We start from the raw sequence: 13,423 nt of genomic DNA on the forward strand, positions 1-13,423 counted from the left end.
CAATAGGTAAACGTAACTCATGGCCCAACATAAGTTTTGCAGGGGTGTAGCCGGTAGACTCATGGGATGCAGACTGATATGCCATCAGCAATGCAGGTAACTTCTGGTCCCATTCTATTTGTCCATCTATGCAGTGTTTGGCCAATTCTTGTCCCAGGGTCCAGTTGAATTACTCCGCCATCCCATCTGACTGTGGCCTTAGTGGGATCGTCCTGGTCTTCTTGATCCCCAATAACTTGCAGCATTCATGGAACACAGCAGACTCGAAGTTTCTACCCAGGTCTGAATGTAGCTCTTGTGGCATCCCAAAACGACAGAAAAACTGATCAACCAACACCTGAGCAACAGTCGCAGCCTCTTGATCAGGGATGGCATAGGCTTCTGGCCACTTGGTGAAGTAGTCCATGGCAACACATACTGTATATACTGGTTTCCTCTATCAGTGAGTGGCAAAGGTCCAGCAATGTCCACCGCGACTCTTTCCATCGGTGCACCCACTTGGTACAGCTGGAGAAGGGTGCAGCCACGTTTCTTAGGTCCCTTCTTGGCACAACACACATCACAGGCACAAAACCACTCTTCAACGTCCTGATGCATGCCAATCCAGTTGAACCTCTGTTGCAGCCGGCTTAGAGTTTTCTTCACTCCCAGCTGCCCACTAGTGATCTGGTTATGGGACCCATCCAAGATTTTGGACTTCATCTTCTTCGAAACCACAAGTTACCAATACTTGCTGAGGCCATCGGCTGTCTCCCACTGATGCTCCAGTAGTCTGCTGTTCAAACAAAGAAGGTCCCACAGACTCCAGTAACTCTTGGTTGCAGGGCTTAACCTGGAAACATCTTCCCATGATGGTCGCACTGTACTCTGCTGCAGCCACTCTAGCACTGGTTGTAAATCTGCATCCTCCATCTGCATCCTCTTGAGGTCTTTATCTGACAGTGGCCCTGTCACTGCATTTCTTTCTATGATCTTCCTTTTTACTACACTGCCGGCACTCTGGACCACAAGGCCGATGATTCAGGCTGTCAGCATTGCCACGTACTGTACTCGCCCAGGACAGAGCTGCACCTCATAATTGTGCTGGTCTAGCTTCCCCAGCCAGCGTGTCAGTTGTCCTTCTGGATTCATTAGTGTTTTCAGCCACTTGAGTGCTGCATGGTCCGTCCTGATGATGAAGTAAGACTCGTACAAGACCTGCCAAGACCTCCTTATGGATCACACAGTAGTTCTGCTCCGGTGGGCTGAGCTTCTTGCTGTAATACGCCACCACAAATTCCTTGTCATCCTTCTTCTGTGACAGGACTCCACCAATACCATGGTCACTAGCATCACAGTCCAAGATAAGTGGCAGATTCTGGTATGGTTACGGCAATAATGGAAAGCTTGCCAATGCATGCTTGAGTTCATCGTAGGCTTCCTGAGTCTCTACTGTCCATGCAAACTTCTGCCTTTTCCCGAACAGCTTGTGAAGAGGTGCAGCTATCATTGCGAAGTTTTTGACAAAACGCTGATAGTAGGTGCACAAGCCCAGGAAACTCAGTAGCTCTCTCACACAAGTTGGAACTGGCCAGTTTTCTACAGCTACCACCTTCTCTTGGTCAGTATGGATACCATTCTCACGTACAATGTATCCCAGGTACTTTACTTCCTTCTGAAACAAGTAGTATTTTGGGGGGTTCAGCTTGAGGTGTGCTGCATGGATCCTGTTCAACATCTCCGACAGTCTCTCCAGTTCCTGGTCAAAAGTCCATCCGAACACAATTACATCGTCCAGATAGACGAGAGCCGTCTGCCAGTGCAGGCCTTCAAGTACGTGGTCCATGAGGTGCTCAAAAGTAGCTGGGGCATCGCATAGGCCAAATGGCATCACTTTAAAATGCCATAAACCCCGCTCATATGAAAAGGCTGTCTTCTCTTTGTCCTTCTCTGCAACCTTGACCTGGTGGTAACCTGTCTTCATGTCTAGGGTGGAGAACCACTTAGCACCTTACAAAGTATCCAGGGTGTCATCAAGTCTTGGCAAGGGATATGCATCCTTCACTGTCACTTCATTCAGGGCTAAGTAATCTATACAGCACCTTACTGAGCCATACTTTTTCCTTACCAGAACCATTGCTGATGCCCAATGACTGCTGGACTTTTCTATTACTCCTTTGGAGATTATCCATCAACTTCTCTATTTCTCGCCATTAGGCTGGCGTCATCCTCCACGCTGGCTGTTTAATCGGGCAGTGATCCCCAGTCTCTATTCTATGCTCCACCAGATCAGTGAACCCCAGGTATAGTAGGTCTCCGGTGGAGAAGACATCAACAAACTTTGTCAGCAGCTGCCTCAACTTCAGCACTTGTGAGCCATCCAGGCATTGGCAACTCTTTGAGAAAAGGTCTTGTAAGTGCTCTGGCAGATACTCATCTTCTTTGACTATGCTCCTTTTACAAGCCTTCCTCTGGTGCCACTCAGGGTCCACTGCCTAGAACAGTCCCACAATTTCTCCCTTGTTGATCTTCTGTGGCTCACGGGAGAAAACGGCCACCACAACTGGCACTTCATCTGCACCTGTTTCCACCAGTGTTCTCCCCACAATCACTCCTGCCTTCGTCTTGCACCGTACATCAGGCTCCACTACCCCTATACAGCTGTCAAAAGAGCCACTCACCTTACACTGGAGAAACAGTTCTGATTTTCGGGTATCACTGTAGTGTGGAGCGCCCTCACATCGCCACCAGAACTGGTACATTTCACTGCCGTGACGGGAACAGACCTTCCTTGAACCTTCATCTTCATGGAGCAAAAGTCCAGCTCACATCCCAAGGACATCAGATAGTCCAGACCCAGAAGGCAATGATCCTCCATGTCGGCCATGTAGACTGGAAGAGTAGCCTCTTGCCCTGCCACTTCAATCCGGACATCCAGGGGTCCCCTCAGTTCCACGCGGTGCCCAGTTACGCCACACAGTTGTTCGGATGACTCAGGCAGATACTGGTGATGTAACACATCAGGCCTCACAAAAGACTGCTCTGAGGCCGAATCAATCACCAGGGAACACATCCTTCCATCTATTTGCATACTGTTGATTGCTGTCCTCTTGCATTTTCTTGGTTGTGGGGCTACTTGGGAAAAGCTAGCTGGTGGTTGCCCCATCACACCAGCCTCCACTAGTTTTCTGCTTCTCTCTGGCCTTCCACAACCCTCTTCTTATCATCCTTTTTCTTCTTCGGACACTCGGAACTGAAGTGTCCCACCTCACTACATGTCCAACACGCTTTTGTTACAAGTGAAGATTTCCTTACGCTGCTCTGTTCTTGCTCCTTCCATTTGTGACAATCCTCCTTCTTGTGCCCTGACTTCCCACAGAACCAGATACCTCCTTCAGTCTTCTCCTGTTCCCTCTTCCACTTGTAGCAGTCCTCTTTTCTGTGGGCAACTTCCCTCAAATTTTTCCTTTTCACAAACCTGTCTCTTTCTTGTCTTGAATCCTGCACAACGACCTGTCTGAAAGGTGGATGTACAGCACCAGTCGAGCAGGGCAGTACTTCCAAGGTGGATGGAAAGCTGACGACAGGGAGACCCAGAGCTCCCGTTTCACAGCCCTCGGGACAAGTTCCCAACCATCCCCCTTTGCTGAACTTTTTCAGTGTTTCAGTAACACAGAGAGTAGGCCAGCATGATCTCCAATACAAGTTTCTCTGTCAACATCAATCTACATGCACAGTACACACTACACTACCATTATCAAAATTAAAGAAAAATGGTGAACTATAACCATTCCTCAGAGTCCCCAGGGGGGGAGGACCATAAATGCCCCCACCATCTGCCCCTCTCCTGGTGATGACTCAATGTGCCTGGAACCCCTGTCTGACTCACTTCTTCTTTTTTCTGCAACATTCGCAGCCTTTCCTCTAACTTTCACTCTGTTGAACACCACCTCTCCTCCTCTAAACTTCACCTTTTCTTCTAAATAGACTCAGCTGTCTGAGGCAACTGACAGCAAACCCTTTTCTGTATCCTCCCACTTTCTCTATACTCATTTCAAAGCCGACGGTGGCTGTTCTGTATATGTATGCAACAACCTACCTTGCTCTCGTGTTCCTGAACTTGATTCTTCTGAATTCTTTACTCTCTGGCTTCGGCTGTCCTGTCATTCCCTAACCAAATATATATGCATTGTTTACTTATCTCCTAATTCCACTATTAAAAATTCATCGACTATCTTCTATGATGGAACATATTCTATCCATTTCTTCTTTCTCTGAAATCTCCACTCTAGGAGATTTGAATGTTCACCACCACCTCTGGCTCTCCTCTCCTTTCACTGATCCACCTGGTGAACAAGCCTACATCTTTTTTATCCTTAATGACATAGAGCAGCTTGTACAGCACCCTACCCATATCCCTGACCACCTCGGAGAGAGCTCCAACATACTTGACCTCTTCCCGTCAACTAATCCTTCTGCTTACATTGTTAATCTTTTCTCTCCATTGGGCTCCTCCAACAACCTTATTACCTTTACTTATCCTATCGCTCCGGTGCGGCCTGTGGACCCTCCAAAGAAATGTTATCTGTGGCATTTTGGAGCTGTGGACTGGGAGACCCCTCAGGCATCTAATTACTTCTTTTATTTTCCCTGGAATGATTATTGTTTCCATGGCTGGGAGCCATTTGAGTGTGCCTTGCACATTACAGAGGTTATTCTCCTGGGCATGGAAGCATACATTCCTTTTTCATATCCTTTGACTAATGCAAGAAAGCCTTGGTTTATTCACACTTATTCTAATGCTGTTGGCAACAAGAAGAGGGCCTACAAAAGCTACCTGAGCCAACCCACCCCTGAATCACATCTTTTTAATGTTTCTGCCTGGAATCATGCTAAGTCTGTTCTTCGCTTTGCCAAAACTAATTTCATCCATACTAAATGCTCTCAACTCTCCAACTCGAAATCTTCTCGCTCCTTCTGGCATCTTGCCAAAAACCTTCCTAACAACTTTACCTCATCATCCTTCCTTCCTCTTTTCTACTCAGATGGCTCTGTAGCTATTTCTTCCACTGATAATGCAGATCTCTTCGCTCAGATTTTTTCCTCCAATTCCACATTAAACGATTCCGGTGCTGTTCCTCCATCACTTCCCCCCTCTGACTTCCTCATGCCTGACATTAAAATTTATTCAGCTGATGTATTTTCTGCCATCACAGGCCTCAATACTAACAAGGCATATGGGCCTGATGGAGTACCTCCTGTTGTCCTCAAGAACTGTACTTCTGTGCTTACACCTTGGCTAGGTAAACTCTATCACCTTTGTCTTTCAAATTGTACCTTTCATTCTTGCTGGAAGTTTGCTCTCATTCAGCCAATCCCAGAGAAGGGTGACCATTCCCAACCCACTAACTATCTTCCATTTGCTTTAACATCGTGTACCACTAAAGTTTTCGAGTCTATTCTTAACAAAAAAATTTTATAGCATCTTTCCTATCACAACCTTCCTTCTGATCATCAGTATGGGTTCCGTCAGGGACACTCCACTGGTGATCTTCTCACCTACCTTTCAGACTCCTGGTCATCCTCCTTTCGGGACTTTGGTGAAAACTTTGCCATTGCACTTGACATCTCAAAGGTTTTTGTGCGAGTCTGGCATAAATTTTTAATTTGCAAACTGCCCTCTTACAGCTTCTATCCTTCTATCTGTGCCTTCATCTATAGCTTCCTTTCTGGTCGTTCTATAGCTGCTGTTGTAGATGGCCATCGTTCTTCTCCTAGATCTATCAACAGTGGTGTTCCTCAGGGCTCTGTATTATCACCAACTCTCTTCCTTTTATTCATCATGGATCTTCTAAGCTGTACATCTAATCCTATCTGCTTGTATGCTGATGATTCCACCCTTCACCTTTCCATTCGGTTCCCGCAACGTCCATCTCAGCATGTTTCCTCAACAAACAAGGGATGAGGCTATGGCACATCTATTGTCTGACTTGGCTCGTATCTCTGATTGTGGGAAAAATAATCTTGTTTTTATTGCATCAAAGACAGTTTTTACACCTATCAACCTGTCAAAACTTTCCACAGGAGTACCCACTAATGTTTAATTATATCCAGCTCAATCCTGCATCATCCTTGAACATGCTTGGGGTCTCATTCACTAGGGTGTTATCTTGGAAAGATCATATTGCATCTATTGTAAAATCTGCTTCCAAGATATTAGGTGTGCTAAGCTGACTCCATCCCTTCTTTACCCCTGCATAGTTGTTGACTTTGTACATGGGTTTTATTTGCCCCTGTTTAGAGTACAACTCTCATGTGTGGGGATGCTCCCCACATACAGCTCTTCTCAATAGGGTGGAGTCAAAGGCTTTTCATCTCATCAACTCTCCTCCTCTTACTGGGTCTCTTCAACCTCTGTCTCATTTTTTTTCATTCATTGCCAGACGCCATGTATCCCAAACGGGGTAGCCAAGGGCTTAGAGTTAATTGTTTTACAGGGAGGGGCACTAATCCTCCACCAACCCCACTTGACACGTAGGGAGAACGTTATGCCAACAGCATCTGGTGTTCCCAGGCGGTCACCCATCCAAGTACTAACCAGACCCAACGTTGCTTAACTTCGCTGATTGGACGGGAAGCGGTGTACTCAACGTGGTATGGTCTCTTTGCCACAATGTTGCCTCTTTATCTCTTTTCTTTCGCTACTTCAATGGCCACTGCTCTTCTGAACTGTCTGATTGCATCCCTCCACCTCTACAACAGGTGCGTAGCACCTGTCTAGCAACAAACTGTCATCCCTTTTCTGTCCAATGCTCTAATGCAAGAGTTAACCGTTACTCCCAGTCCTTCATTAATGCAACAGGTAAACTCTGGAACTGTCTCCCTCTGTCTGTATTTGCAACTTCCTATGATCTCCAGTCTTTCAAACGCAGTGTGTCCAGGCATCTCAAAATGAACGGATCTTGAATTTGGCTCTCTTTTGTATTGTTTTTGTTTTTTCTTGGAAGGAACTGTTTCACGGGCTCAGCCTTTGGTTCCTTCTTCCTTGCATTAAAAAAACTGACGTATGACTCAAATTCTAGAGCCCTGGCTAGTGATCCTTGCATGCTTCTTGGCTGTGCCTGCTTCACTTGCATTTTCAACTTTGCACTGTCAAGAGCATCAATGAACTGGTCCCTCAGAAGAATAGCCAACAGGTTAAGTGCAGCTCCAGGGTACACCTTATATGCCATACACTCCAGGTCATGAGCAAGCTGTTGTAGGGATTCTCCTCGAGCCCGTACACAGCTCCGAAATCTTGCTCTGTAAGCCTCAGTCTGGTATGTGGTTCCATATCTGTGCTCCAGCACTTCTACTAGGGACTGATAGCTGTTCCTCTCCATCACTGACATCTGGCCCAGAATTTCCACTGCGGCACCCTTCACCCGTCACGTCCCGACCGATTTACCACCACTGACTCCCCTCACTCCCGACCAATTTCGGATTTTTTTTTTTTTTTTTGGCTCAAACCTCCACTTTTGGGGAGAAACATCGAAAATTCATAGAGAAATTGCTCTCCTGAGGTTTAAAATACTCGATACAGCTAGCAGTACTCCTTACCTTACTGGGTTTTCTATCAGGCTGGCTCCAAAGAAAACGAGTTGTATGGGAGGGTAACTATTCCACACCACTCATAAACGGTATTTATTTATTTATTTGGTACGAATTTATATGTAGTACGAGAGTCTGTTGGTTTTCACATAGTAATATAGGCAATATGAGCATTGTTTCACTCACTAGCACATCAACATACCTGATCTTTTTTGGCGACATTACCTGATCATAATTTCTGACTGTTTCTTCCTCTAATGTTACATAAATTTTGTCCTCCACATTGTCATCGATTCGGGAATCACTCTGGTCCTGAATGTCTTTATTGGCCAGGTCACTGATAACAGGTGAGTTGCCGAGATGGCGTGAGGGGAGGGGAGGGTTATGCTGGGTAAGGCATTGTCCCTGCCTGGCATCTTGTAGAGGAAGGTGTCCCGTGTATACGTACCAAAAATCACGTGCGAAAATTGAAAATTGTACACATTATGAACCTTGCAATTGCGCGACATACTCCTACGTCGATTGGACTAGCTGTGACAAAACGTTGCGATGTGCCCATACGTCGATGGGACGCCTCTGGTTAAGGCTAGTAGCAAGCTGCATTGCCCTCTGCCTATCATCCCAACCATTCCGATCCACAAGTAACTCAAACTGTGCACGGTAAGCTTCCGAAGATACTCCACCATCAAATTCTTGAGGTTCCTTTTTAATTGGACTGCCATTATAACCATGCACTTCAGTGGTTTGGGGCCTAAAAACTGGGGCATCATAATTAGAGCCAGGACTTAAACCTTCTGAATTCTGATTATTCAACCCTGTAATGCTACCTTTAGATACCTGGGATCCGTCAAGATTCACCATACACTGTCCACTCCTGTCATATGTTCCCTGTACACTAACCTGAGGCTCAGTAGTGCAATATTTCTCTACAGCCTCAATTTTCTCACTGATTATCTTCACATGGTCAACTACATGCTTCAACTGGTTATCTACATGCTGTCTGCACTCTGCCACTATTCCCTCACTAATCTTCAGCTGGTTGTCCACATGCTGTCTGCATTTTGTCACTATTCCCTCGCTAATCTGCAGCTTATTGCCTACATGCTTCACCTGGTCGTCTAGATGCTGTCTGAACGCCATCATGTTACTGCTTACCTCACACTTCTGCTGCTGTAGCTCAGTGTATACTTCCTCCATCAACTGCTCCTGATTTTCCTTCATTTCCCCATGAAAGCATCCAGCTGTCCTTGCACCCTCAATTGTAATTACCTCTGTTGCTCCTGAAATGCCTGGTGAAGCTGTTCATATCGTTCTTTCTGTTCTTCATTCTGAGCCTGTAATTGTTCTTTGAGTTCTTTCAGTCCTTTATTTTGTGCCTGCAGTAGTACACTTTGTGCTTGTAACTTATCTTTAAGTTCTTTCTTTTTTGCCTGTAATTGTCCTTTGAGTTCGTTTCTCAGCTCTTTCTGTTCTTCACTTTGGGCCTGTAATTGTGCTTGGAGTTTTGAAGTTTGTAATAACTTCATAATTGCTGCCAATGATACCTCGTCCTCCTGCCCAGCTCAGGATCTTGTCTGCACGCCTCCTTGCTCCATCTTGAAGATTAGACTCACTGAAGCACTTAATCCGCACTCCTGAAACCAGTGTTACAACCCCGTCCCACACTGCCACAGGCTCCAATAGCAGTAGTACAGTACAGGAAGGACGTTGCCCAGTGAGTTGTTCTTCCTATGGTCAGCCTTCCTGCGTACAACACACAAGATCAGCTGAGGCGAAAATAAACACTTGCGTCTTAAAGTTCACTCTGTTTTCAAAATAATTCAACTTAATGCTTTCCAACTTCATTTCACTATTCTCACAAGCACTGTATCTATACAGACTTTACTAACAGCTATTACACTTAATGCTTGATAACACTTCACTGTTATAACACATAATGCATGACAACACTTCACTGTTATTACACTTAATGCTTGACAACGCTTCACTGTTTTCACAAGTACCAAAATTATAGGCTACAAACTGATACTGCACTACACTCAAACTGAACTGAAAACCGACTGAACTTGTTCTAGTCTTTTATCCATCCTTTTATAATCTTGCATTGTTCGAGACTCATCTACTTCTCCACAGTTCTGGTGTATTCTAGAGAGAGAGCACAGTTACCAACTCAGAGACAACCAAAAAAATGCAAGTTTTCTTACAGTACATAACACTCTAAATCATTTACCCTACATATTTAAATTACATAATTTAACAAGCAATCACATAAATAAAATATAATAAAGAAAAAGAGCAGAAAAAAATAATGCATAACTTACAAAATAACTAGCTGACAAACAGCAGGCAAACTGACAACTCTGACTCGTACCTGAGCTAGCTACCGTAAACATCGGGCAACATCGAGAAACATCTCGGCTACCTTAACTCTCTCTCTCTCTCTCTTTATATATATATATATATATATATATATATATATATATATATATATTTGTTTTCGTTTTTGTAGGCTCCAACATGCTTGCATGCTTCGGCCTTGGTCATCTAATGGCGGCTCTCCATGCTGCACGATCTATTGCAGCCTCCCTGTTCAGTCCCATAACCCTGAGGTCACACTTAATGACCTCGTCCCATGTCGTTCTCGGTCTACCCCTCATAACCCCACCCCCAGTATTAACACTTCTTACCTTCTGCACCCAATTATCATCCCCCATCCTTTCACATGCCCAAACCACCTCAGTCTACCTCTCCTCATCACAACACCAATACACTACATCTGAGCCTGCGAATATCCTCCTCCTTTACTGCCCAGGTCTCACCACCATACAGCATTACACTCCGAACACATGCTGCATACAAAGACCCCTTAACACATAGGGAGAGTCCTCTCAATGTCAGGAGAGGCAACAGCTCCCTGAACTTCTTCCAACCACTGCTCACCCTAGCCACAGAGCTAGCTCCACCCCACCTCCAGCACACAACAGGTCTCCCATATGACAAAACTCATCCACACACTCAAGAGACTCACCAGCAAGTTCAGTCATTTCACGCCTGACAATCTCCACCTGCTCTTCCCGACACGCCCTACACAGCAGTCTACCTCTGACACCACTACATCTCTTGTGCACCCATTTATCACAAACACTGCACAAGATGGAATTACCTCCCACGCCCTTGTGACAAACTGCACATGGCCACTCTCCCTCGTCTTTGACAGTACCACCACCAACCCTAGATATCATCACTTCTGTTTTATCTGCACTTTTGTTTTATCTATCTATCTATCTATCTTCGAAGATGGTATTACCTTGTTGGTTTCTGGCAGGAGTGATGGAAATCATGACCAAGGTGTATGCTTGCTGTTGAGTAGAGATGCTTGTAAGGTACTATGTGAGTTTGAGCCAGTTGATGAGCGCTTGCTTCATGCTCGTTTAAAATCTGACCATGGAAATATCAGTATGGTTGTAGGGTACGCTTCGACAAATGAGGCTGCTGATGAAATGAAGGATGACTTTTATGAGAAGCTGCAGGATGTAGTGAATAGAGTGGCAAGACATGATGTGTTAGTTTGCATTGGTGATTTTACTGCGATTGTTGGTAGTTGTAGGGATGGCTTTGAAGATTGTATGGGTAAGGAGGATGTTGGTATAAGAAACGAAAATGGGGTGCGATTTGGAAGCTTTTGATTGGCAAATGACCTTACGATTGGTGGAACTATATTTGAACATAGAAAAATACATAAAACTACTTGGATTTCACCATGTGGTAAATACTGTAATCAAACTGACCACATTGCAGGCATAGGAGTTATTTGCAAGATGTTTGGGTAAGAAGGGGGGCAGATATAGGTAGTGATCATCAATTTGTTGTGTCAAAGATTAAAATAAAATTTAAGAGAAACGTTAATGGTAACTGTACAGGAGGTAATAAATATGATTTTGATGAGCTGAGAAATGATGAGAACACGAAGGAAAAGTTTCGGTGGGAATGAAGGAATAGGTTTCTAGTCCTGCAGATTTTGATGGAATCTGAAGACAATGATATTAATCAAATGTGGAGAGAGGTAAAAGAGGTTTTGCATGAGAGTGCTAAGGTTACTATTAAGAAAAAGGGAAAAGCGAGAAGGAAAAAGTGGATGTCAGATGAAACATGCAATGCAATTCAGAAATGGAAAGAGGTGAAGTTAAGAGGTGAAGAACAACATGTTGATGGCCAGGTAGTTGAAGTACTTAGAGCAAAGTACTGGAGTTTACATTCTGAAGTAAAAAGACTCGTTAGACGTGATAAGAAGAGGCTACATGATGAAAAGGCAACAGAGACAGAAATTAAGTAAAAATGATGGTCAGAGCACAAGAGCAGTGTATCAGGCCATAAAGGAGTTAACTGGGACTGAAAAGAAAACGAAAGAAATACCTGTACGAGAAAGAAATGGTAACTTGTTGACTAAAGATTTGGATATAAATGGAAGGTGGAAAGAAGATTTTGATTCTGTTCTAAACAGACCAATCCCAGCTGAAGAGGACATTTTGCCAGCCGAAAGAGATCTGCAGATAGAAACAGGGGATATAATCTTGGAAGAGGTAGCAAAATCTATAAAGGAGTTAAAGAATTTTAAGGCCCCAGGAGAGGATGGAATATTTCATGAAATGCTTAAGGTGGAAAATGATGAGTTGATGAATGCGCTTTTAATACTTTTTAATGTGGCTTGGGATAATGGTGGAATTCCAGAAGACTGGAAAAATGGAGTGATTACAGAAATACCCAAAAAGGAAGATATAAGTGCGTGTGGAAATTGGAGGGGGATAACTTTGACACCTGTAGTTACAAAAGTCTTTTCCAAAATCTTGTTGAACAGAACAGAGCCAATAATTTATAAAATTTTAAGGGAAGAACAAGCGGGATTTAGAAAGGGTTGAGGTTGTAATGATCAGATTTTTATTGTAAGGCATCTGATGCAACAAGCTACTGAGATGAAAATGCCACTTGGTATGTGATTTGAGGATTTTGAAAAGGCGTTTGATAGTGTTTCACGTAGAGCTATGTTGAAAATTATGAGATTCTATGGTATACCAGAAAAGTTTGTAAATATTATTAGAAGCCTGCATGAAGGTACTTTTTGTAAGGTAATGGTGGGTGGTTCTTTGAGTGATCCATTTGAAGTTAGGTCAGGAGTGATTCAAGGAGGTGTTTTTTCGCCTTTGGTGTTTGTTTTGGTTATGGATTACGTTATGAGAAAGATTGTAAGGAGAACAGGTGCAGGTATTAACCGGAAAGAAAATAAGAGGCTGATGGATTTGGACTATGCTGATGATATTGTACTGATTTGCGGAAGTATTTGCGAGATGCAGAGGGTGCTTGATTGTCTGGTGGAGGAAGGAGAAAAAGTGGGATTGGTGGTAAATTGTGGAAAGACTGAAATTATTAATATAAACGTGGAGTACCAAATCGATTGTGTAATTGGGAATAATGTGGTGAAGAATGTAGAAAATTTTAAATATCTTGGAACGATTGTATCATCTAACGGATCATTAAACAGTGAAATTGAGGAGAGGATTAGACATGCTTGGCGAGCTGTTGTAATGTTGAAATCGGTTTGGAATAATAATATGCTTTCGGTATACATACTAAAGTAAAAACTTACAAGTCCATGGTTAGATCAGTTTTAATTTATGGGCATGAGTCATGGTACAGTACAACTGCAACAGATCAGAAAGTATTAGGATTTGAGAATAAAATACTGAGAAGGATTCTTAGGGTAAAGTGGCAAGACAGAGTTACAAATGAAAGAGTAAGGGATATTACGAGAGTGGAACCAGTTGAGGAATATGAGACTGTCTCTCTGGAAATGGCTGGG

The 13,423-nt window shown here is 43.8% G+C and overlaps 1 pseudogene; it reads right to left on the minus strand.

Moving 5' to 3' along the window:
• Positions 1-6,528: 6,528 nt before the first annotated feature.
• On the minus strand, positions 6,529-6,648 carry LOC145394240 (5S ribosomal RNA; annotated as a pseudogene).
• Positions 6,649-13,423: the final 6,775 nt, after the last annotated feature.

The sequence above is a fragment of the Coenobita brevimanus genome, chromosome 26 (genome assembly GCF_032717465.1).
Source record: "Coenobita brevimanus isolate Jiangsu-jjx chromosome 26, ASM3271746v2, whole genome shotgun sequence".
Taxonomy (NCBI): domain Eukaryota; kingdom Metazoa; phylum Arthropoda; class Malacostraca; order Decapoda; family Coenobitidae; genus Coenobita; species Coenobita brevimanus.